Below are 22,525 nucleotides of genomic sequence, written 5' to 3' on the forward strand. Positions count from 1 at the left end.
CAGTTCTGTTGTACAGCTGATGGTTTTTATTTTATTTTTTCTTTACTATATTCAGTCCATTCATTCTAAATATATGCAGTTCCCCAAACATATGATTCTGTCACTTCTCTTTAGTTTACCCTCATATTAAGTTCTCATTGATTACTACAATAACGGCAGAATACTGTTACCAATGTCTTGTGGTTTTTCCCCCCCCAAAAAAAAACCTACAGAGGAACAGAAAGCTTTGGCATCTTACTTTGCACTATGGAGATATCTAATTAATGCAGAAAAATGTATTTTAGTCATAGTTTGCACACTGGGAAAGGAATAGCTCCTAATGTTGGAGACGCTGTGAATAGCAGTATCGGTTCCTTCAGTGAGGATCCTGATGTCGTCTTCAGAATGGTTTTGAAAACGAAGTAAAGACTTGCCTGAGCTTCACAAGAACTCAGCATAGTGCTGGTCAGAACTAAAAAACTTCACTTCTTCACTTAACTTATTTATATGAAATTTTATTGAGTGGGGCCCTGACTAAATGCTAACTGGGATTTCAGAGTCCGGTCTGATACACAATCATAATTGCAGATAGCTGATGAAAAGAGAAAAAAATGTGTAAAGACAGTAAAATCTAGATTTTTACAGTTGGATAATTAGGTGACATAATTTTTAAATAAGAAGTCTGCAAGATTTGACTCTTAATTCATTCACTTTCCAAGTTGCTCTTTGTGTTTCAATACCTATCTATGCACGCCAGATTTGAAAGGAAGAGCACCTAAGAGAAGGAATTTTGTTAAAGATCAATGCAAATGGTAGCACATGAGAACAGAAATGAAGTAGACAAAAAAAAAAGTTACGCATGGCAGATAGCGAGCCTAAACCACTCAGGAATGGGAGCTGCAGCTTCTGCGCAATCTTACAACACGTTAATTGGACTCCAAGCATTTGCCTGAAACTCTACTGGTCAACAAAATCAAAGTGAATGGTGAAGTAATTGCACTGTTCATGTAGCAGTGGAGATAGTAATTAATTGACTTTGCTGATGGCTATAAAATGCTACAAAACTTTTACAAATAGAATTTCACAACTGATAATAAGTAATGGCAGGTGCTGAAGGTGACATTGACAGCCATTTGTCTAATCAGGAAAGAAATACTGCCACATACGCTGACATTATTTGCTATTAGAGGTTCTAGCTTCTAAATGTCATATTTTAAATGTCATTAAATTTGTAGAATGTAAAAAATAAAATTTTAATGCTATTTTAGTCATATACCTCTCATTGAACCTTAAAATAATGCCATGTTTTTATGAACACTTTTAATAGTATGCAAAAGTAATTATCTCTAGTCTCTTAGGCTCAGTGTCCTTTAATAATGAACTAAGTCATTCTAGATGTACCACATCCCAATTTTACAAATGGCTGTTTGCACAGCAGAGGAGATCATGGAGATCAGAAGTATGTGAAAGTAGTCAGGTATTGCAATATTCTGTGTCAAGTAGTAGATTCAAACTAACTTTATCTATGAATTATTTGGGTTGTATATACCAGTCGTGAAGCCAAATTTGACCAAATCATCCATTCAGGGTCCAGAATTTAATAGTCTGTTTGTGGATTTCATGTTACTGAACAAGCAAGAGCTAAGCAACCACATAACTCTGATTTCACACCCAACTTTAATTTCATGGTGTCAAAACTTGTTAGGCTAGGACATTAGTGATGGCTTAGTCTTCACCTAACTTTAAACATTTTAGCTAAGCCAGTGGTCTAGTTCACCCCTGTAGTCAACACAGAGCCATGTTATCCAGTGGGTGATTCAAACCATCCTGAACTGGCTATCCAGAAGTCATTTCTGATAATTTCGTATATCTACTGATTTTAAGCAACATCCAGACAATTAATTAGTACTAAATACCTGAAGACTAAATACCTAGTCTTACAAAGCAAGAGAGAAGTGAAATCAAATCTCAGGTCAGAAAGACTGTAGGAATTAATACTTGGTCTTCAAAAGATGAGAGTGGACTAGTCAAAACCCCTTCATCGCACATTTAACTGTTCTTAACTAGTTAAGAGGGGCAATCTGCTGCTCCATATGGCCATTCCTCTTCCATTGCCTGCACTCTGTGCTCTGCATACTGTCCTGGGACAACGCTGTAAAGTCCTTATGACACTTCAGCTACTGACACACTCTTGGGCTCCACTTTTCATTTTCTGAACTTTATAGCTAAACTAAAACCCGCTCTCCCTCAATTTCATCTGCTTCTGGTGATTAGCTTCCTTAAGAGCCATGCTCCATGTAATACGCTACAAAAAGACCACATTTTGCAGGACTGTATTTATAAGAAGTAGATGTAAGAGACAACAACATGAAGATTTTTAGCGTAATCTGAAACAGCAGCAGTAGCTGCAAGGGAACTCTTCAGAGCCTAGAGAGGAAACAAGAGTCTTCCACTGAGATGCCCAGTTCATCGCCCCACATAGTATGCACCACGATGCTTCTTGGATCATCTTTATTTGAAGATCACTTCCAATCATTAGTTACCTTCTTCCTTTCATAATTCCATGCAGAATTTCTTGTTAGTAAAACACTACTTACAAAACCATCATTCTGCTCTTTTGGTTTTTCGTGGATGGTGTACTGCTGCACTTAGACTTACAGGTCCTACATGTTGGTATTCAAAACAGTAGTTAAAACAGATAGCAACCTAGAATTCAGATATGCAGCCCAAGGACAGTAACATGTCAATGAAAAGCTAGCTTGGGTAGCAATTAGAGAAAAGAATGAATGGCAACAGCTTTTTAAAAAAGATAATGAGCAATTGGTATTACTATCCTGCTCTGTTAGTACAGAGCCAGGATTCAGGTTGCTTGGCAGTGAGCCATAATGGATGGTTTTCGTTCCTTTCTCTCTTTGACTGCCTTTAGATGTAAGGCCCAATATAATAGCCTGACCTATTCTACTAGCGTTTGCAAAACAAATGTTTGTTCCAGCAGACTTACACTCTGAATATGCTTAACCACTTTGTAAGGTGGGGGTCCCACAACGTCTCAGGGCACCTCTTCCAATATCTGATCACACTCATGGTTAAAAAAATAAATCCTTATCTCTAATCGCATTTCCTGTTTTCTGCCTTGTGTCTGTCAGCTCTTGTCACAGCACATGGCACATTCAAGAAGAGTCTGGCTCCACCTTCTCTACACCCTCTTTGTAAGGCTTATTGTCAAGCCATAAGGCTGCGTAACTTCACTGCAGGCTGGTGGGCTCAGAACTGTGCAACTTGTGAATCATCCGTTCTTTGAACCATGAAAGGAGTGAAACTTTTACATTCTATTTTTGTGTAACATGTAATTGGTATTTCAATATTCATTTCAAATTTTAAAAATAGGTTAATTTACAAAAAAATAGATTAATATTTGTGAAATAGGTTATCAACTTCAAATCAAAACATTGAAACCTTGTAATGGAAATATTTAATTTCTCTGCAGATATTTCATGTCATTATGCCATCTTTTTAATAACCTAAGTCAGCTATGAACTCAGTAGACCATAAGTGGCAAGTTATGTTAAGTGACATATATTTTGTAGCTTTGGGTGACAGAGTCAACTGCTCTTATTCTATGGCTATTCAAGATTTTTTTCCATAAATGATCTAATTTGTCACTATACTTTTGTTGATAATTCCTACTACTGTAAGAAATATACTTATCACACTTTAAGTCTCCCTGCTCCTATACAATGAAAGTGAAACCCCTCCACTCTCAGACTTTACCCTTGAACAGTCCTTTCTAATGCCATATGCATTAGATAGCGTCTGAAAGACATTCTTGTGCCAAAGTAAATATTTCATGCTGAAATTAAGTATGTCTCAACGATATTCTCTTTAATATAAAGGGAACGAGCATCTTGATATCTTTTAATATCTTTAAGATATTTACTGTGTAATTCTCAAGTTAGCTGGGCAACTGACTCTGTTTTGTAAGGTAGTAAGTCTAGGTAAGGGGTTATCATAGCTAAATTAAATGGTAGTCCAGAGCTTTAAAACGTGACCGGATCCTTCTTTGCCTCTTGCTTCCCTTGCTCTGCAGAACGGCATTCACAATAGAAATCGGTTTGTTTTCCAAGACTATATGATGGTTTTGTAAAACGAAACTATGCCAATTATTTATTCATCATAATTGAAGGCTCTAGAACCAAAGAAAACCTTTTGTAGATTCTTCCTATAGAATAGCAATTTACTTTCCTGAAGCCGCTACAAAGACCTGAATTAATTACCACCAAGATGCACATTAGTGGATTAGTATGAACTTTCATTCTGCTCCCTGAGTTAATTGACTTTCAAACTAAGACTGTGACCTTATTTCAGTTTGCATCTTAGGAAAATATACATTGTTAAGATGCAAACCAGTGCTAGTCAATCTCCTACTTTTGTGTTACACTAAACAATGATAGCAAAAGAAAAAGTTATGCTGAACAGGATGTTTGTAGTTCAGTTTAGTTTTTTTTCTTTTTAACATCCTTATTAATGTACAAAATTTTGAAAATGTCTTTATTACTCTTATTTAAATATACAGTTATTTATATTTTATATATAGTTTTATTAATGATAGATGCCCTATCATTGATCAGATTTTCTTTAAAGTACCCAAATCTCTATCATGGTACATGATTATGGTACAAATGATTGTGTGATGAACTACAGTGAAGAAAGGGGAATTATCATTATCCAAGAAAACATTGCACGGACACCAAAATGCACTGATTTACTTGATTATATGTCATTTACCAACTGTTTCAAGTTCTAAGATACAAAGAGGAATAAAGAAAATGCCAAATTGCAGGAATGGGTGAGTCTCTGCCTACCTGCCACCGGACACAAGAATTGAAGCTGAAGGCGTTGCAGTGTTAAAACTGCTCCGCTGACCCTGGCACATTGTCCCTGACATGACACCAACACCGACATCAGCATTATACACACCAATACCAGTCAATCAGCTGGACGTCACTCCAATTTGACAGCTGGCAGTAAGGCACGACAGCCAAAAGCCCCAAAAGCAAGGAGCCCCGCGGTTACTATTCTGTACAGCAGGAGGTAAATCAGAACAGCACAGACCAGCTTCTGCCACCGTTGCATTAAACGCTACCATGCAGCGCCTGCCTGCTGCTCTCTGAGTGCATCGCAATGAGGGCAAGGCTCAGCTTGGAAAAGTCCTCATTTATAAAGTCCAAGCCCTTTCCCCATATGAGCTTCAGAAAAAAGCCAAACCCAACGACAACAACAAGAAACCCCCAACCATATGCATCATCTCTACTATATTTCTGACTGTGAAAGGTCATCCCCTGCTGTGCATTTTACCAGTATTTTACTCAGTATAGTTTTTAGCTTCCCAAACCAGAAGGTCGATCTCACTTCCTTCAGAGAACAGTTCTACAGCCTAATAAATTTCTGTCAAGTGGTTTTTTTTTTTCCTCTGCTATAAAGCTTACATTTTTCTTCTATTTTTTTCAGCCTATTACCTCTCATAATGCCCCAAGTGTCACAATAAATAACCCTTTGTTCTCCTTGACACTCTTTACATTTATTTATTTATTTATTGGGAGACTGCTATCTCATCCTAGCCTCTGCGGTCACTGCCCAGCCATCCCTGTTTTACAAGCCCTCCTTACCATTCAGCTTCTGGATGCTCTTTGGAAAATTTGAGCTTAGAAACATAAAATGACAGCAGTTTTTAGACCTCCATTTGTTTTTGCCACGCACAAAGGGAAGGCTGTTAGTTGGTTCCCCCCCACTGGTATGTCACAGTTTATTCTGACAGAACAGAACATGCCTATAAAATAATGAATATCATTGGTTACTAGTTTCTAAGGAAAAGATTTGTCAAAAGGACAGCGGAAGCACTCCTGTAAGTTTTGGTATTCAGGTGTCTGCTCAGAAGCATCCATAATTCTCCATTATAATTCACTTTACCTGCCTTTTTCTCAAGGCCTTGGCTCTGCAGCCCTGGGACAAGACTGGATATCAACACCCACTTGGAGACGTCTACTCGCTTTTTGTAATGTTGGACCACTCCTCCTTTGAAATGCCTCAGGCAGAAGCTTTTTTGAGGATCTTACTCAAGGCTCCTGGGCACGGTGCTCTCTCCCACGCCTGGAGCCTCCCCACCTCAACAGGAGGTGTCAGCAGCACTTGCTGACATCCACTTAAAATGAAATAACAAAAGCCATTCATTTGAGATATACCCATGTAGGCCCTTGGGGTTTCACTGTGCTCAGCTTGATTGTCATTTTTTGTGATTAAATTACTTGATTTCGTAGTTACCCACTACGATATTATAAGAGCTTCTTTCTTTTAAATGGACTATAACTTAACAGATGTGCTCGTTCCACTTCCTTCTATTCTCTGCAGCCTTACCCCGCATGGTTTCTACCAAGCATATGCTCCTGAATTCCCCTCTTCGAGCAGCAATCTTCTCAGCAGAAATCCAAGCAAACGCAACTTGATTTAAACATATTTTCCCTACCTGTGTCTCACGTTTCTCATCTTCTTTCTCGCACAACATTCTTTTAACGACTCCCCCCAGGCAGGGGTGGTTACTGCTGTAACTACACCTTACTACTTCAGCTTCACAACCCTTCAGCCTGGATTTTGTGGCACCTTTTCAAGGCTACCCTGCAGGTGCGGCCAATAACTCACCCTCGTAACTCACCTCAGGCTGGGCTAATGCCCTGCCTAGGCTCCCCAGTCCCATGGTGAGCTCTTGTCATCACCCCATCCTTTCCTTCTTAAGTAAACATATGCGTATATTAACCGTACTATTAGATCTACTAGGCAGAAAATTAAGTGAGTTGCTCTTCAGCCTTAAATATTTAACTGAATTGTTTTAATATTGCATTAGGTTACTATTTTTAGGATGAGTCAGAGGGTTTTTTCTTCGCGTAAACTCTTCTTGGAATACCCCAGCTGTGGAAATTATTCCAACCCTTTAGACTTCATGAATACACAGAAATTTTGTGCATTGCTCTGTTAGATCTATTCCAAAAGGAAATGCAGGAAAGATGTCCCAGGCTGCAATAGCCTGTCTGAGCCCAGACTCAGCCTTAAGCAAAACTCCTGGCAGAAATTCAGGGTCTACTGCTCAAGACAGAAAGTGAGCATTCAGATGTTATAAACTCCCTGCCCCTGGAAATTCAAATGAATTTAAAAATTTTAACAGTAATGTCAATGATATATCCTGCTACACAATTCCAGTTACAGGCACAGCATCTTTTTAAAATGCAAAGGAGGTTTGCGAACATAAAGGTCTTTCGTTCCTTCCTCAAAAACCTGTTGCTAAAATCATTCCTCATTTTATTCCTATCCTGGTCTCCACCATCTTCTATTGCATCCCCTTTCCAACCTCCATTATTTAAGCACATTTAATGAGAAACGCTGTGAGCGTGGTTCTGCTGTGGGACGGGGACCAGGATGGACCACTTGACCTTTTGAGGCCTCTCTGGCCATGTTACTGTGACTCTGTACTCTCCAGTCTGGTCTCTGACCCAAAGCAACAACTCGTTCTATCTCTGTCAAAATGTCAGCTGTGCCATGAAGGACAGGCTTGCTGTGAACAGCTGTCCCTGCCTTCTCCTGTTGCACATTGGAGGTCTCTTTGTAGGCTTTTTCTCCATCACTTACATATGACGGGAGGGCTCATCTACCTTCCCAGTTTAATTCTGGATAGTAATGCTGCATACCAGTGTGAAAAGCAACTTCTTCTCCCTCCGCTGTTCCTTTGGCGCACGCACAAAACAGCTGTCTTTAAAATTCCTTGAAGTATTGTGTAATCTTAGCAATAGCAGAGAGCACTTGGGAGTTCAATGCATTACAAAGTCTAATAACAGTAACAATAACAACAATAATAACAGTAAGGCAATGAAAGCTCAAGGATGCTGTGACTTTGAGCATGCTGTAATATTATTTTGAAAAGGTCTACTGCAACTCCAGGAAATCTCCCTCACCAGACAGCTACAGATTCAAATATGTCTTAGGGGGCAGGTAACACAAATTAGGGCCTTTTATTTCCAGAATGTGGGCCTGAATCCGGCTTGTGTCGAATGCAATAAAGGTGCTTACAAACTGAAGACTCTTCAGTAAACTAAATCAGGATTTGCACCTTTTCACACATCCAGGTTCAGTTCATTAGACTTTGTATACATTTACTATGATCTCACCTTGAAAGGAGTAAGCAGGTCAACTAAAAAGAAAGCCAAGGGACATTCTCCTTCAGTTCAAGTGCTGTCGTTGACACTTGTAGTACAATGAGACCCAGTGACTCGATATTTGATCATCATGCGATAACTCATTTTTTGATCTGTGCACAACCCTTTTACATAGCAAGAAATCACAGGGTGCACCAGGAGAACACATTGAGGCTAATTTAGGGCAAGGTGGGCTATGGTCACCCGTGGTGCATGCCTGCAAGAAGAGTGGGTCCGCCTCAGCCTGGAGACGGAGGAAGGGCTCCAACATGAACCGGCTCCTCTTTCCTGCCAGGCCCCAGGTCAGCCTGACCTGCTCAGAGGGAAGCCAACGTCGCTTGAAAGTTGCTGAGGTACATTTTGCACGTGACAGGGTGAGCGCAGATGGAACGTGAAGTCGAAGGACTAGTCTCTAAACTTTGACGAAAAAAATGATACATGATGAATGACAGAAGTTGAGACCAAATGTGTTATTTACCTCAACTTTTTAAGCCCCTGAAATTAATACGATTTTAATGAGAAGCTAACCCTGAAATATGCACGGCTCCAGGAATCTCTCTCTGTAGTGAAGATTCACTACAGGGAGATCTCGTGGGATAGATAGAAGCTGACAATTTAATAAATGAAGATGGAAGCAGAATAAGCTGATGTCTTAATCAGCTCTTCTTTTGGAAACAAAGCGACCGCACATGTTCCTTCCTCATCCAGCTTTTTCTCAGCCCTAGTTGGTCATATCTGGTCATAGAAATTAGTCTTTGATCTTTCTGGCAGCCTCTTCTGTTTGCGGGGTTTGGGTTTTTTGCTACGGACCATGTTTCCAGGGAGAGAAAAAAAGCAGTGTTTCACAGCTCTTCATAAAATTGTCACCAAAGCAAGTGTATGAAAATCGTTCCCTTTAGTAAGCCTCTTCTCAAATACACAGTCCTCAGCATGCCTGCAACCTGCAACTACCAAGTTCAGCTACGGCAAGAGCTCTTAGCAGCAGCCGCTTCTCTAATTGCTTTCTACTCCACCAGCGACCAGCATGTTTGCTGCAGACTGGTGGGCGCAGAACAATGTACAGGCACGAATTTAAAATGTTTCCCTCCAAATCATGCTCTGTTGCAAGCTGGTCCTTGAATTCCTGACATTCTGTAATCGTGAATTCATAAAGCTTTGAGGATTCAGGAATATGTGTGCCAGCCTGGGAGTCTGCACAAAGCCTCGCTGGACAGATGAATGATTCACTTTAAAGAAGATCCTGAAGCACACATCAAATTTTAATAAGTCTTTGACTCTCTTTTCTAAATGTCATCTCCTAATGAAGCTGTGGAAAGATGCTGTTTCTCCTATCATATTCTCTCTCGAAAATGCTCAAATGCTAAACTCATAGTAGGTGATAAGCCATCAAAGAAGTTTGCTCGCTAGACCTTAAAATGCAAGGAAAGAACGTTTTGCTGTTTGTCTTTATGTTGAGATGTTGTTTGGATGTGCAGCACCTGCTTCTGTTTTCAACTGCCATATGAAACATTTCCCTGACTCTGGAGTCATCTGAAAAACTGAAACAGTTATTGATCTGAATTATTCTTTTCAAAGCTGGGAAAGAGACTCTTAACTTCATGTAAATATATGGCCATGTGTTCAGCAAAGTCCTCCTGCACCCTTCAAGCCCAAAATCTCACCTGAAACACCACTTTTGCACACAACAGGCCAGTGTTCAAGAATAGGCAGAGAAGTGGAGCTGGCAGTTGGTGGATCATATACCACACTAAGTGCCTTTGCATATGGAACAGCTCCCATAGTGTGTGATTTAATATGCATTTAGTGTACTGACCACTCCCACCAGCCAATGCACAATTTCATTTACACAAATACATGTGCACCCACATCAAACCAACCATAAATTATGAACAGAAAGTAGCGAAGTTTATTTTTTAATGGGAAGGAAGAACCAACCAGCAGAGATGCATGCACCCAATGGAAGGTGACTTTGGGGAACCATCTGATTTAATAAAGGAATGGCTGCAGGAAGATGTTAATATTGGCAGAGGCTAACAGCAAAACAAAAAGTCTTTCTCTGCCAATCTAAATCACATGTCTCAGCCTGAAGCAGCTACGAGCTGCAGGGTTTTTCATGGCTGTTGCTGTTAGGCAAGGATATATAATGCAGTGAGTATATACACTTGGCCAGGCATCACAGGACTCCTGTGACAAGAAAACAAGGCTCTTGCCAGCTTATTGCCCAGGGGTACCCCTGGCGTGTGATAGAGCATTACTGGTGCATGCAAACGTAAATAGGAAACAAGATACTAAAGCAAACTTTGTTTGCAGATGCAGGCTGCCAAACATAAAATAACTTCGCAAGATGAATGAATGGCCCATCTTAGAGAGTGACAAGACCTTATTTTTTTGCCTTTTGGGACCCAGAATTTAAAGGGCCTTGCATAGAACAACACTTACTTGTGACATATTGTAGTCTCTGGGAAGCCTTCATACAGCCCCATCGTATGCCAAGAGAAAACTGTAATTCTCCATGGGAAGGGCACTATACTAGAGGTACTTTATTCATAAAAGTCTTTTTTTGCTCTCCCCCAAATCTTACGCACAACTGGCATGTTTTCATTCTGTAACCTGTTGATGGAAAAGATCAGCCTCAGTTAAAGGCTGATCTTTCCTGTAGCAAATGGGAAAATAAACCTGCCTAATTCTGCTCTGACAATCTCCTTTTTTAATCTTACTGATTGCGTGGGCATTCTTATTTTTAGATTGATGCACACCACAGATGAACTTATAATATCTTACCACATGGATCCAGTTCACCCAGGATTAACTTTACTGCAGGAGGACTTTACAGCTATCGTAAGAAGCACAGGCAGTGCCATGGTAACAGGAATCACTGGCAAAGGATAACTAGGGATGTTGACAGTCATCATTGTGCACACCATTTACTTCTAAGACTGTTTCATCTATAGTTTCATATCTATTATATTTTCTGACCTCCTTTGTAAGGAAGTATAATTTTGTAATTTCTAGTTTTTAAGTGATTGTGAGATATTTGTGACCTCAGGAGTCACACTAAGTAGTAGTTGCATTGCAAACAATCCTGCCCTGATTAATGAAATGTTTACATGTAAAATTAGTATTCAGTAGCAAGAAGGGTAGCACAATCTGCTCTGCACGTTTTAAGCCAAGAAATTTCATGTGAACATTGAATTTATTATTTTCAGTTGTAGCATTCTGCTTGAAAAATTGAGAGCTGAGTTCCCCTTTGGCAATTCAGCCTTTCAGTTTTGTATACCAATTTAGTAATAAAATTAACTTACATAGCACATTTCATGTGCAAACACTTTCTAACAAAATATCAGTATAATTTTCCCGCTGTATTACTAAATTATATTTTCTCGTACCACGTGAATCCCTCCTGAATAGTCTACTTTTTTCTTTTTAGTTTAGAGGTCAAACATCGTATCTAGAAGAGCACGTATCCATTAAAAATGACACTTATTATAGAGGTAACATTTATAAAACTCTGGGCGTAATTTTTATCATTTTCTTCACAGTATGTTGGTAAGAATTAATTCAGTTCAATTAAAATCCAAAACTGAAATAGCTAATAAAACATTGACAGGGAAAATATGAAAAATTATCCCCAGCTGCAGTTAGTTATACTTGCTATGCAGAAAAAGCTGAATGAGGAACTGAGTTTCTAAAAATAGGTTTAATTTTTTTTGAATGGTATTGAATTATTGAATTGTATTCTGGTAGTGTAGACTAGATAATGGATTCACTAGATTCAGCCCTAAAGGATTTACCAGAACATCAGATAAATATAGTTAGAGACGTGAGTAAAAATATAAAAATGTCATCAAAAGCTTTCAAAGAAAATCTTGGTTTTAAAACCAGATTAACAGGAGACAAACTGAAAGAAAGAGATGGATATTGGTTGCTTAATTAGATAAAGCCAGTACCTTAATTTTAATGAACTTTCTGGAACTACAAGTAGTGTTAAAGACCATAGCAATTTACATCAACAAGTACCTAATAGGTCTGTTAGATAATATTGCCTTTAGCTATAAAGCATCTACCATAAGAGCTACTTAGCATTCCCTTTGTGTATAAACACGCTCCAAACCTTTCTGGACAGTTTATTTTAAATACTTTGGCTTTGTTTTCAAAATCTACACACTTACACTGCAGAATGGGCTGGCGGATTAGTCAGTGCTGATAAGCCTAATTGAGGACAGTTAGAGATTTGAACCTGAATACATACAAGACTACCTTTTAATGACCAGTTTGTAATTATCAATGGATAGTTTCCATTATTTCTTGGCAAACTGAAAAAATCGAAGGCTTCCTGCTTACTAACAAGTTGTATATAAGCTACTACCATATCTCATGGAGCAAAGGCCGAGCAACGAGAGGAAAATGCACACCTTTGGCGATTTTGAAGTAATAAAAATGTATTTCAAAGCCATTAAAATTGTTCAAGCAAGATCAGAAAAGATTTATGAGTTGGTGGATTTATTGCAAAGGCACACCTTTCCTGGACTTCAGCCCTTTTTCAACTGTAGAGGAAGAAAGTTTTGTTTCTTTGGGTTAAACTCAAGCCAAAACAAATAGAAACCCTCTGTCTACTTCTGAACCTGCGAACACTTAATGTAAACTTCCTTAACTCATAATTTGGCTAAACGTCTATAAGCAACTATATTGCAGACAGCAGTGTATGGACTGGGGACACACACAGTCATTTGCCTCTTGCCAGTTGCTGGGAACCGGAGAGGAATTCCAGGGGCAACATATGTTGTCCTGCATCTAGCGGTGGGCATTAGTTGCCTCCCACCATCTTCTTGCAAGCAAATATGGTGGGAAAGTTCTGTTCCTGTCCTTCCCAACAAAGGGCCGGGTGCCATTTCTCTCCAAAAATATACTAATTTGGGGCTTTTAACCGATTTCTAACATTTCTGTCTTCATGCAAATTCCTTGGCATGCTAAGCTGCAGCAGATCCCAAATGGCTTATTCTGTAATCTAACACATAAATATGTATCTTAAAGAAAATATCATCTGTATAGAGTGCCATTACATATCGATGCTTTATTAGTTGCCTGGTTTGGGTCATTTACTTTCAAGAAGCTGCTCAGGTGTTATCCTTTGGCCTCCATGGCAATGACCTAGGAAAGCCTCAGGGGCAGACGGATCTCGTGAGCTCTGCAGGCAGCTGCCGCTGCCCTCAATGCCTGCACGGCGAGATTATCCGCTCCGCTCCGCTCCAGAAATGCTTCCCTGTGGCTTCATTTACAGCTTGGTCAGGTGCTGAAAGTTTACAAGTGGGAGTTATAAAAGTTAACTTTAAAAAGTGACAGCTTGTCCTTTTCACTATCACTCTGGACGTCCTACAAATAATCTCGCTCGCTAGCTTTCAATTATTATTATTTTTTAAACAGGTACATTTAGAAATATGCACCAGCTCAACTTTATTCTTCTTCTGAATTGAATTTGTTGCAATGTCTATAAATGGTTATTCCAGATAGCTATGCATCATTTCAGCAATTAATTGCTTATTAAACTCTTGGTTTGGTGTGGAAATAAATGGAAGATTTGTGCAAAGGCTGATGTTTGTGATATTAGCTGGCTGCTTACTGTTGGAAAATTGAGAGTAATGATTTCAAATTAGAATCCACTGAGCCAATTCTTGCATATCCAGATATGCAGCAAGTAACAGGTCTTAAAGGTCCATGAAGTGAATGTTACCATTACCCTGTGCTGTCGTCCCTGTCCACAGAGTATGCACACAAGTTTCTACGTGCTCAAAGATACTCAAAATTATACTTTCTCTGGAAGAAATGTAACACAGCAAGTCTTTGTGGTTCATCACAGTACATGAAGCAGGAGAAAAACCATGCATTTATTGATAACAAACAGGTTTATTATGTCATTAGGTACAGAAACTTAAATTAAGAAATACAGATTTAATTTAGCCAGAAGTGGTTAACTTTGGAGAAATAATAGTATAAATCTTCAGTCTCAGGCAACCAATAAGATCCTGAACTGAAGGAACAGGTCTGTACGTAGGATATAAATCTGCAAAAAACTTCCCAAAGAAGTATTTAGAACATAATTTGTCATCATGCCCACCAGTAGTCAGGCACGGCTGTGGTGGTTCTCTTTATTTCTGTCACTAGCACACCTGAATGCAAATTGTAGCAGCTCTAAAGAACGTGCAGGGGTCACACATCTCACAGCACATCATTACCTTAGCAATGTCTCGGGACTTCCTCTCTATAGCTTTTTTGATGAACAATGACAAATAAATAAAAAAAAGGTTTTGCGTGTCAGTTAATTATGGTGATATATTTCAATGCCTACATCATTTCTTATTAGACCTACCCATTCTGAGGACTTGTTTATCCTGGTGGAAAGGTAATAAAAAACTTTCTCACGCTTTTTACTATCCTCTGTAACAATTACTGTCTGCCCACCCTCGGTGATTATTTCTTGTATTCTCATATATGGTCCAAATATTACCTTGCAGAGGTATTATTATGGTCCAAATATGGTCCAAATATTACCTTGCATATTTAGAGGCAGTTCAGGATTTAAATTTTATAGGTAACATAGCACTTTTAATTGCAAATTCTTCTGAATTTAGATTAAGCTGAATAATGGGATGTCACCCATTTCAAATTCAGGTTAGAGTACCTTATTCCACCAACGAGTGAACTTTGTCTTCATAATCTAGCTCAGCAAGCAAGCGTGATATAACATAGAAAGTAGTGAGGGAGAGTGTTTTAACTAATGAATATGCCATCAGAAATGCAGCTCCCTGTTTGACAGCTGGGCCACTGAATTTTGATTTTTATTTTTATTAATTGGGAGACCCCTACAGTAACCTCTGCTAATCAGTGCCTGAGCAGCTCACAGCACACTGTCAAGAGGACACGTACAAATGAGGACTCTGCACTCATTTAAAGTCATATATGTAAAAGTACGCTGTTGTCCAGTATTTGTTGAATTTTACAGAATTAAAAGCAGGCCTGAACATTTTCGCACACCACACAATGTAATTTTACAACATTTCATAACACATTTATGTTCCACATAGTGATGCTTCCTCCTTCCATATAGCACTATTAACAAGGGAAATTGTACTGCGAATAATTTGGATTGCATGGAAAATAGAGGCCACAGATTAAATAGAGAAATACGTATAATTTTTGTATCTCTGATAATGAATTTTCCAATTAAATGTTCCATCACAGTTATTAGTTTTGATTAATTAGATTCAGACATACTGGGCCAGATTTTTAGATCATATTATTCATATAGCTTCATTGCAGTTAAATGGCAATTTTTCCACCAGACAAATAGGCCTGTATATTTTCCTTTTTTTAAATTATGCTGAAGATTAAAAACTCAAAGAACTCCAAAGTTGGCAACACTTGCACTTATATTTTGGTTATGCATGAACCAAGACCAAAACCCAACAGCCGTTTCAAGAGGCACAAGAATGTCAGAAAACAAGCACACATGTATTTTGCAATATAGTTACAATGTTTGCAAAACAAAATGTGTTCCCTCCAATCCAATTTGCAGAAGTGAGGTCCACTTTTTCCATAACAAGCTGGCAGGAATGAGAATCCCAGAGTTTGTGTCCTTGACCAATTTTAATTGAAGATATTCAGAAGGGGCAAAATCTGCTGACACATACTCTGCATCGGGGTCCTGTCCGGTCACTGGCAATTAAAATCCCATCGGAAATGGTCCGTAACACTTTCCATCCAAGCGTGTTAAACCACTTTACGCATATTATGTATTGACTAATTAGTTAGAATGTCTTTGGAGACTTGTAGTTATGATCTTCAGTTCATCGTTCAGGAAACTGAGGCAGAGAGAGGCAAAAGCCCTCCTGAGAGGTCCCAGCTTGCCCTCGCTCCATGGCTAGGAAGGAACTCAGATGTCTGACTTTCACTACGGCCATACAAGACAAGGACCTATTCCTTACCACAGCCACATCAATATTACTGGTTTTACTTATTCTGTCTGGCTTTTTTTTCTTCTTTAAAAGGCTGTATTATGGAGGTATGAATATCATCAAGAAGAAAGTTTACATTTAAGCACTCTTAAATATTTGACAAATCCACAAAACCAAGGAAATTCAGATTTAAGGCTGAAAATCCAGACTGACACTCCAACCTTACTGATACTGCCACAAAACTCCTTGCTTTTGTGCATTAAAGTCAGACCTCTTACTTTACTAAATGCTGTTTTTTCATAGTTAAATTATAGTAACAAGTGCTCCAGTTTCACTAAAACCCACTACCTACAAGATTTGGATTACTAAAATGTAACCTAAATCCTTTCTGCTGGTGGTGTGTGCATTTGAAGATAAGTAGCAGGGTGAGTAGGCTAATAATGGATTGGAACCTCCTATGGATAGTTCAGCACATCTCTAATTTCATTGCAACTATGTTTCTAGTTAAATTTAGATGAAAGAAGAAGTCACATCTATTTCTTGCATGCTATTTTTTTCCTTTAAGGTATTATGAAAATTCTGTTATATAAATTCATACATAGAGACAAGTGAAAAGCGGCAGCCACAGTAGCCTATTAATTTGTGTCATATTTCCAACGATTTTGATTGATTATGGTGTGGATGATGCTGGCCCACAATAATTAAAGACACAGTATTGTAGGAATTAACATAAATTTGGTCCTCTAACTCACCTTGCTGTAGATGCGGGACTAAAACATGTACTTATTATTTGTTTAGTATCATTTTAATGGCATTTCAACCGCTCAAGTTCTACATACATCAATCTTTAAATGGAGAAAGCTCAACCCCAGACTTTTCTGGCAGTGGAAAAATACCCACTTTCTCTTTCCCACGTATTCACACCCAGCCAATCCTACCAGAAAGCAGACACCAGAGTGAGCGTAGAAGGTGCTGTCCTACCCTTTCCCTTTCGGTTTTCTCCAGCAAAATGAACAGAATCTGGAAAAGAAAAAAAAAATTGGCAATTAAACAGCAAGGTCTGAGTAGGTCTGAGATAGAGGAGAGGCATATAAATGGTGAACAAGCAGTTCACACACTATATAACTTTCTGGCCATGGCTTTATTGTTTTGAACCACATCTTTGGCACAGCTCTTACCAGGGTTTGTGAATATTCATCACCTACATTTTCCAGGAAAAAAAACATTTTGGGGGAAAAGATTAACAATACAGATGGAAATACTGAAATAATTTTTTTAAAGCATAATGAAAACTTTACAATGGGCAGATGAATTAGGAAAAATGCTTTTTGTGGGTCCTAGCCTGTCTTAACAACATATGAATTAGAAAGGACTCCTAGTGAGGATTTGTTTATGTCAACATGGAACTTAATGAAAATTAAATCTTGCTTTATGTCATGTTGGAAACCAAATCCCAGCTTGGTTACAGGAGTGTAAACACAAAATAACTCCACTGTGCTTGATGATCCTACTGTGGATTTCCATCTTGCTCTCATCTGTGTCCCACCAATTTATAGCAGAGATGGATCCAGCCGTCAGCGAGCAATTTGCCTAAAATGAGAGTAATATAACCCAGGGGTCTGCACATAAGCATAAAGAACTCCTAGGCTTATAGTTTGCCTCTCATCAGCTGTTACTCATTAATGCTTTCTTCACTGATATTCATTTTAAGGTCTAGCACCTTTCGTTCTATGTTTGAGGTATTTGCCTTCAAAGTAATTTTAATATTCAAGCTACAAAGGTGTTTGCTGTCTTTGACTCAGTTGACATTTACTTGCGAGAAACTGAACTGAAGCGGCTGGTAATTTCTATAAGAGGTGTTGGCATTAATTTTCTTGCTGTTATGCCTTGTTGCTCCAGTAGGTGTTTGTAGATGCCAACATTGCCTAATTTTCTCCCCTTTTACTTACGTTTGACAGGTTACTTATTGTTTATTGACTGTGGGAAGTTTCTTGTGTGATTTTGCTTCCTCAGCTCTGGTATTCAGCAAAAAGCCTTTATTTGTCTCATGATAGGGTGTTTATCTGACACTAAGTCCTTTTTTAATAAGTTAAACTTCCAAAGAAATTATTATAACTTTCACTACTTAGTTGTTAGCAAACCCTGTACACTTTCATTTCTGATTATATGGAATGAAGAAAATGTGATAACTTGCTGAGTGACACAGAATTGTCTAAAAAATATTCAGTCCCCTTTTCATCTCTTATTCCTGCACTATCAGATGAGGGAAATTACTTAGCTTTCATAGAAAAATCTATACTGATGAGGGCTAGGATTAGTAAGATATGTTTTAAATGTGTATTACATATTTAAAAAATAATGTGATAAGTATGTTATTACAAGTATCTTTTCTAAGGTTATAGTTCACCAGCTGAATAGGGAACAAAATTATAATAATTGGAGGCCAACAGTGATTGTAAAAAGAAATTTTAATAAACATGTTAAGATCTAGCTAAAGGCTTGTGTTAATAATTACCTTCACATAATAACACTCAGTGTTGATGCCCTGTTGCACTACTCATATAGACAGATATTAACACATAATTCCATTCAAATTTATGGGTCCTGAAGTAATTGCAGGCTATAAACAGAGCTGCCTGATTTGACTTTTGATAAACTTACTTTTTAGAGGACTAACCATGGACTCTCTGAATAGGTATGACAGCATCATGCGGAAAAGTCCGGAAAGGCCTGATGTCTTCCCAACATCATTTTTCTTTAAGTTTCCCACTTAACATCTTTTGCTTCTTGCCAATAAGTAGCACAGAATATATTACAGAGGAATCATCTACAGTGGGAAAAAGTTGTGAAAAGTAATTTCAGCAAAAACACACTGTCTCTTTCCTGCCAGTAACATGGAGTTTTATATCCACAACCCTGATAACCTCAGTAGCTCGGTGACCATGCTGGTCTCAAGCCTTCCTGTATAAAAGTCACAGCATATTTTGGAAATTATTCTTTCTGCCAAGCCACCTTTGCAAGCACACGTTTGATGTTTCGCTGCGACAAGAAGCTCAAGCCTGGCCAAGGTCGTTCTTCACCTCAGTTTGAGAAGAGCAGAGCTTGCCCAGCTGTGGAAATGCCAAAGGAATTTACACAGAGATTGTAAGAAACAAGTAAAACTGGGACATGATAATACCATCCCTTCCTTCGTGATCTTAAAACTATGGCTGAGTGCATGTGGATAGGGAATATAGTCACTGCTTTTGAAAAGAGCCAGCTTTGTTTTTAATGCCTGGCATTAGCAGACAAAAATAGAAAGGAGATAACATTGGATCACCTGAAAACATTCCCAGATGCATGCTTTTGGCAGGTAATTGCATTGCCTTGCAACATGATAAAGCAAATCAATGAAATGAATACAGAAAATGTGAAACTGAAATCTATATCGTAGTATTCACAAGAAATCCAGCAGAATCTTGTCCAGAACCACCTGTCCAGGTCATGTCAACACATAGGCTGCATGGTTTTCTGGAAATAAAAGAACAATAAAATAAAATAAAAAAACAAACAGTAAAAACCAGTAAAATGATCTGTTCATCTCTTTTCCAAGACCAAATAACATTACTTTCATCCTACATTTCGCGCAACAGAAGCGATCAGAACAGTAGGTTGCTGTTGTAGAAGGCTTGGCTCTGGAGTGGCTTTGAAAAGGCAGTGAAAACAGCTCTTCAGTTGCAGAAGATGAGGTTGATGTGGACACAGATTTGTCTTTTGCCTTCATGAAGTAATTAGAAGGGGTTTTTTTAATCAATCATCCTAATCCAAGCCACAAGGAGGCAAGCATCCCGCTGCCAGGAGGGCTACTGCAATAGAAGCCCTCCATTTGCTCCGAGTTAGTCCTGCCCAAAGAGATGACTTAGTGACAACACGTACTTGTATGTTGACTGCTTGTGTAACAAGCTCCCCAGTACCAAGCTGGCTGCTCACTTTCTAGTTGTAATTCCTGTAGTGGAGACGCCGTGTGCTTCTCTGCCAAGATGACACTCCCTGGTTTGCACGGAAGAGACAGGCTTTGCAGGTGACTCCAGGCATGTGGCTTTCCTTTGTACTCAGAGTTTTTACAGCCATTCTTGACTATCAAAGATTTCCATCATCCTCTGGCCTTAATCTTCAAAATTTATTTCAGAGCCTCAGAAGCTTTGTTTGGCTGAGTGCAGCTAAGCAGTGAGCAGCTGAAACCCTTCGTGACTGTCATACAGCTTTCCTATTTCTTTTTAATATCCGTCAAGCTTGATGTTTTATGTAACCAGTTTTAAATGTGTCATAAGAGAGTTTATTTGGCTACAGGCAGTGTTTTTGTGATGGGTTTTGGGTTTTTTTCTGAGCTGATAAAAATGGAATTAGCAGGTATTAGCAAATAAATTAGTTAGTAGGCATTAATAACAAAAGAACCTGTTCAGGTTCACTGAAGCAGATATAATTCTAGTTACAGGTTAAATATTTTTTTCAATAAGTTGTTTATTTGCATTGCTTTATAGGTATTATTTCTTAAGAAATTAATTCTTCTTAACCACAGCCCAGTGAACTCAAGAGCCTATCTGACACTGCCTTAGACTATTGCTCTTGGAGAAGAAACCCTCGCCATCGCCTCATTTACTCTCAGACAATGTGTCTGTATTCCCCAGAGGGCTTCTAATTCAACCTCAAGAACAGCATAATTTCAAATGTCTCTAGAGAAAATGGAGTTACAGAACACCAGCTGTGGAAAAGTATATGTTCAGGCTCTTCACACGTGTGCAATTAGTGCTCTGCTGAATTTCTTACAAATTATGAAAAACAATGACATTGTATATCACAATACACTATAGCAGTAGTTTCTTACATAGGCATATAAACCGGTTTTCCCCAAATCTGTATTTTGATCTCATATTTACTTGTTCAAATGTTCTCACCAGATAAAGCGGTATTCAAATAGTCTGTACTTAGAATGCGAAAATGCATGGAATCCTTCTCAAATGTAAGGTTATAGATAATTAACTTCTTTGGTTGCAACATTTCTATCTTCAAGTCTTCTGTAGAATATAACATTAATGAAAGTGAGACCATTTTAAAATTAAATGAACTGTAGGACAACTATAAACTGGGATTGACAGGTTCAGATTTTTCCTTCAAGCTTTTAAGTATCTCTACTAATAGCTAAAATATTTCTGAAGTGGTCTGACCTTTAGATTCTATTTGAAAAAAGGCTGCTTTTCTTTTGGGAAACTGCCTCCACTGAATCATTTCCAAGCCTTCAGGCAACTTTCAGTATCAAATACACTGATGTTACAACTTTTTCTAAGATAATTTTATAAGTGAACAACAAGAGAAAATTAGCCCTAATGTCTAAAAAGGGTGGTAAAAATCTACAGAAAATTTCTTGCAACGTACCTCATAGAATTCAAGTATAACTCATTTGATACAGACCTTCAGCTTTGCGTGATTCCTGTTATGGAAACTAAAATTGCTCAATGGGAAGGCCTTGTGAGTTCCAAGCCCTAAGTAACTGGGTTATGAACCCCCAGAGAGATTATGAATTTTTTTTCTGGTGTCTGCATTTCAGCTATGGTAGTCATTGAAATATTTGTCCAAGCCATCTGAGAATGATGATTAAAATAGACAGAATGTTCATCAATGTTTACCATCTATATATTTCTCATAAGATCAACAAAACTTAAATGTCAAATTTTAATACGTATGTGTTCTTTTCAGTACACTATCTTTGATTTGACCTAATAAAATTATACGACAATTCAGTGAATTACTATGATAGCAAATTAATATATTTATTGTTGTTACTACTTAAACATGAGCAATGAAAACTGGAACTGCCTTCAGGATACATGAGATTTCTATAACTGGGTCCAACTATGGTGAAAGCAAGTGGCACCCTGTTAACTGTGAAACGATCAGCCTAGAAATTCTCTATGTGAAATACCATCTTAGTTCACTCGAGTCTGGACAAGTTTTGGAGATAAGGTATGCTATTTTGCAGTTTCCAAACGCTATAGGTTGGAGCGCAGTACTTAGTGGAAACTGATAACCTCGGTTACCTGGTTATGATCTGAAACACTGATCATGGTGATCACTTGAACCTGGAAGACGACTGGAGAAATACCTGAATTACACAGAGCCATAAAAAAGCTTGCCTCTACAAAAGAAAAGAGGACATACATAAAACAATGAATACATGAGTAAATAGAAGCATTATGAAGCAAAACACTTTGCCAGAAAGCTTATTAAAAAAAAAAAAAAAAATGAACAGTGTGTTGTGGACAGAGATTTTAAGCCACTGTGAGGAGCATCAGACGATGGGCCAAGCTGTGGCTGTCCTACTCT

The sequence above is a fragment of the Ciconia boyciana genome, chromosome 7 (assembly GCF_034638445.1).
Source record: "Ciconia boyciana chromosome 7, ASM3463844v1, whole genome shotgun sequence".
NCBI classification, from domain to species: Eukaryota; Metazoa; Chordata; class Aves; order Ciconiiformes; family Ciconiidae; genus Ciconia; species Ciconia boyciana.